Source organism: Dendropsophus ebraccatus, chromosome 3, assembly GCF_027789765.1.
Source record: "Dendropsophus ebraccatus isolate aDenEbr1 chromosome 3, aDenEbr1.pat, whole genome shotgun sequence".
NCBI lineage: Eukaryota > Metazoa > Chordata > Amphibia > Anura > Hylidae > Dendropsophus > Dendropsophus ebraccatus.
The window spans coordinates 22,307,400-22,312,698 of NC_091456.1; positions in this window are offsets into that span (position 1 = coordinate 22,307,400).

Here is a 5,299-nt window from a genome sequence, read left to right on the forward strand (position 1 = left end):
GCGCGGCGCATCACACAGCTCCTAGTGCCGCCTGGGGCCCTGACTTCCGGTATTGGGAGCGCACGTACCGGAAGTCAGGGCCCAGGCAGCACTAGGAGCTGTGTGATGCGCGCGCTGCCGGGGAGAGGACCGGACACCCCCGGTAGCCGCGCTCAGCCGGAGAGAGGATCGACGGGGGAACGCAGGGTAGGTGAGTTGTATTTTGTTATTTTTGTGTTATTTACTCACTGGGGGGCTTCTATAAGGGGGGAAAGGAGGACCAGCTATAAGGGGGGGAAACAGGGGGACCATCTATAAGGGAGGGGGGAGAGGGGGACTATCTATAAGGGGGGGGGGGGGGAAGGGGGACCATCTATAAGGGAGGGGGGGAGAGGGGGACTATCTATAAGGGGGGGGGGGGAAAGGGGGACCATCTATAAGGGAGGGGGAGAGGGGGACTATCTATAAGGGAGGGGGGAGAGGGGGACCATCTATAAGGGAGGGGGAGAGGGGGACTATCTATAAGGGAGGGGGGGGGAGAGGGGGACTATCTATAAGGGGGGAAAGGAGAACCAGCTATAAGGGGGGGGAAAGAGGGGGACCATCTATAAGGGAGGGGGAGAGGGGGACTATCTATAAGGGAGGGGGGGAGAGGGGGACTATCTATAAGGGGGGAAAGGAGGACCAGCTATAAGGGGGGGGAAAGAGGGGGACCATCTATAAAGGGAGGGGGGAGAGGGGGACCATCTATAAAGGGAGGGGGGAGAGGGGGACCATCTATAAGGGAGGGGGGGAGAGGGGGACCATCTATAAGGGGGGGAAAGAGGGGGGCCATCTATAAGGGGGGGAAAGAGGGGGACCATCTATAAAGGGAGGGGGAAGGGGGGACCATCTATAAAGGGGGGGGGGGAGAGGGGACCATCTATAAGGGAGGGGGGGAGAGGGGGACCATCTATAAGGGAGGGGGAGAGGGGGACCATCTATAAGGGGGGGAAGGGGGACCATCTATAAGGGAGGGGGGAGAGGGGGACCATCTATGAGGGGGGAGAGGGGGACTATCTATAAGGGAGGGGGGGGAGAGGGGGACCAGCTATAAGGGGGGGAAAGAGGGGGACCATCTATAAAGGGAGGGGGGAGAGGGGGACCATCTATAAAGGGAGGGGGGAGAGGGGGACCATCTATAAAGGGAGGGGGGAGAGGGGGACCATCTATAAAGGGAGGGGGGAGAGGGGGACCATCTATAAGCGAGGGGGGGAGAGGGGACCATCTATAAGGGAGGGCGGAGAGGGGGACCATCTATAAGGGGGGGGAAGAGGGGGACCATCTATAAAGGGGGGGGGGGGAGAGGGGGACCATCTATAAGGGGGGGGGGAAGGGGGACCATCTATAAGGGAGGGAGAGAGGGGGACTATCTATAAGGGAGGGGGGAGAGGGGGACCATCTATAAGGGAGGGGGAGAGGGGGACTATCTATAAGGGAGGGGGGGAGAGGGGGACTATCTATAAGGGAGGGGGGAGAGGGGGACTATCTAAGGGGGGAAAGGAGGACCATCTATAAAGGGGGGGGAGAGGGGGACCATCTATAAAGGGAGGGGGGGAGAGGGGGACCATCTATAAGGGAGGGGGGAGAGGGGGACCATCTATAAGGGAGGGGGGAAAGGGGGACCATCTATGAGGGGGGAGAGGGGGACTATCTATAAGGGAGGGGGGAGAGGGGGACCATCTATAAGGGAGGGGGGAGAGGGGGACCATCTATAAGGGGGGGAAAGGGGGACCATCTATAAGGGAGAGGGGAGAGGGGGACCATCTATAACGGAGGGGGGAAAGGGGGACCATCTGTGAGGGGGGAGAGGGGGACTATCTATAAGGGAGGGGGGGAGAGGGGGACCATCTATAAGGGGGGAAAGAGGGGGACCATCTATAAAGGGAGGGGGGAGAGGGGGACCATCTATAAAGGGAGGGGGGAGAGGGGGACCATCTATAAGCGAGGGGGGAGAGGGGACCATCTATAAGGGAGGGCGGAGAGGGGGACCATCTATAAGGGGGGGAAAGTGGGGGACCATCTATAAAGGGGGGGGGAGAGGGGGACCATCTATAAGGGAGGGGGGAGAGGGGGACCATCTATAAGGGAGGGGGGAGAGGGGGACCATCTATAAGGGAGGGGGGAGAGGGGGACCATCTATAAGGGAGGGGGGAGAGGGGGACCATCTATAAGGGAGGGGGGAGAGGGGGACCATCTATGAGGGAGGGGGGAGAGGGGGACCATCTATAAGGGGGGGAAGAGGGGGACCATCTATAAAGGGAGGGGGTAGAGGGGGACCATCTATAAGGGAGGGGGGAGAGGGGGACCATCTATAAGGGGGGGAAAAGAGGGGGACCATCTATAAGGGGGGGGGGGAGAGGGCGACCATCTATAAGGGGGAAAAGGAGGACCATCTATAAAGGGGGGGGAGAGGGGGACCATCTATAAGGGAGGGGGGAGAGGGGGACCATCTATAAGGGAGGGGGGAGAGGGGGACTATCTATAAGGGAGGGGGGGGGAGAGGGGGACCATCTATAAGGGGGGGAAAAGGAGGACCAGCTATAAGGGGGGGCGGAGAGGGGGACCATCTATAAGGGGGGGGGGAAAGAGGGGGACCATCTATAAAGGGGGGGGGGAGGGGGACCATCTATAAGGGAGGGGGGAGAGGGGGACCATCTATAAGGGAGGGGGGAGAGGGGGACCATCTATAAGGGGGAAAAGGAGGACCATCTATAAAGGGGGGCTTCTATAAGGGAGGGGGGAGAGGGGGACCATCTATAAGGGAGGGGGGAGAGGGGGACCATCTATAAGGGGGGGAAAGAGGGGGACCATCTATAAGGGGGGGGGAGAGGGCGACCATCTATAAGGGGGAAAAGGAGGACCATCTATAAAGGGGGGGGAGAGGGGGACCATCTATAAGGGAGGGGGGAGAGGGGGACCATCTATAAGGGAGGGGGGAGAGGGGGACCATCTATAAGGGAGGGGGGAGAGGGGGACCATCTATAAGGGAGGGGGGAGAGGGGGACCATCTATGAGGGAGGGGGGAGAGGGGGACCATCTATAAGGGGGGAAGAGGGGGACCATCTATAAAGGGAGGGGGGAGAGGGGGACCATCTATAAGGGAGGGGGGAGAGGGGGACCATCTATAAGGGGGGGGAAAGAGGGGGACCATCTATAAGGGGGGGGGAGAGGGCGACCATCTATAAGGGGGAAAAGGAGGACCATCTATAAAGGGGGGGGAGAGGGGGACCATCTATAAGGGAGGGGGGAGAGGGGGACCATCTATAAGGGAGGGGGGACTATCTATAAGGGAGGGGGGGAGAGGGGGACCATCTATAAGGGGGGGAAAAGGAGGACCAGCTATAAGGGGGGGCGGAGAGGGGGACCATCTATAAGGGGGGGGGAAAAAGGGGGACCATCTATAAAGGGGGGGGAGGGGGACCATCTATAAGGGAGGGGGGAGAGGGGGACCATCTATAAGGGAGGGGGGAGAGGGGGACCATCTATAAGGGGGAAAAGGAGGACCATCTATAAAGGGGGGGGAGAGGGGGACCATCTATAAAGGGGGGGAGAGGGGGACCATCTATAAAGGGGGGGGGGGAGGAGGGGGACCATCTATAAGGGAGGGGGGAGAGGGGGACCATCTATAAGGGAGGGGGGAGAGGGGGACCATCTATGAGGGAGGGGGGGAGAGGGGGACCATCTATAAGGGGGGAAAGGAGGACCAGCTATAAGGGGGGAGAGGGAAGAGGGGGGCGAGCTATAAGGGGGAAAGAGGGGGACCAGCTATAAGGGGGGAAAGAGGGGGACCATCTGTAGAGGGGGAAAGAGGGGGACCATCTATAAAGGGGGAAAGAGGGGGACCAGCTATAGAGGGGGAAAGAGGGGGACCATCTATAAGGGGGGAAGAGGGGGACCATCTATAAGGGGGGAAAGAGGGGGACCATCTATAAGGGGGGAAGAGGGGGACCATCTATAAGGGGGGAAAGAGGGGGACCATCTATAAGGGGGGAAAGAGGGGGACCATCTATAGAGGGGGAAAGAGGGAGACCATCTATAAAGGGGGACTATCTCCTATAGGATTAGCAGCCTCCTCTCCTGACATCCTCTGTGCTGCTCGGACCTCTCCTATAAGATCAGCACCCTCTTCTCCTGACATCCTCTGTGCTGCTTGGACCTCTCCTATAAGATCAGCACCCTCCTCTCCTGACATCCTCTGTGCTGCTGTGACCTTGGGGGGGGGGGGGGGCAACATCAGGGGACCAGGTGAGGTGGCGATATGTTTATTGGGGGCAGTGGAGGTGGGGTGGGCAATGCTTACTGGGGGTAGCAGCAAGGGACCAAACATTATGTTTATTGGGGCCAGCAGGGAGGGGAGGCAGGCAGGCAGTGTTTATTGGGGACAGTGGGGGGGGGAGGGGGACGCAGTAGCAGATTATAATGTGGACGAATTGACTGGGGGGGGCCCAGGTTGGGTGGACAGCCCGGGGTCCAGGGTACATTTAATCCGCCACTGCTCACAGGTGAAGTGTACCTACAATAAAAATGACAGATCTCTCTATTCGTTGTAGGTGAGAAAACATGCAAAATCGTCAGCGTATCCAATACTTATTTTCCCCACCGTATATTGTGAAGATCATCTCATGAATGTTATAACAGAAGAGGTAATAAATGTTATATCACTGGGGACCCCCCTCCCCCTTAATAGTGCAGGGTACATAAGGCCCTGGTTCCCCCTTATTTGTTTATTCACAGTGAGGGTGAAGGTATGGAACAGTCGTCAAGCATGCGGAACGTCGTTCAATGCAATTCTATGTGACATATGGAAACAGCAAGTGAGAGCATAGAACACACATAGCATTGATACCGGAGCTATCAACAACAGCTTGCTGGAGGTTTCCAAGTGAAAACAGGAACATTTGTATACAGCGCAAAGTAAAAATAAACCTTAAAGGGAGTGTAAAATCAGAAAATGATCGCTCATTTAAATCCAGGGATTTTTTGTTAACATATTTTTAGGAATTTTTGATGATTTTTTCCCCCCGGATTTTCCTTTTTACTATCTATATTATCAAATAATACTGGAATTTCCTTTCTGGTCACTAATCCTAAAAGTAAATTTATACTCCCTGTTCTCTAAAGATCACTTTTCATCTGTATCTTTCTTATTATCACAGACAGGATTACAATGGGAGATGAGGACAGTAAATAGACTGACCGTAGCTAAATCCCACAGCTCAGCCTCCCCCTCTATCTGTACAAAGACTTCTGCACAGGTCACAAAGCATGCCTAGAAAAT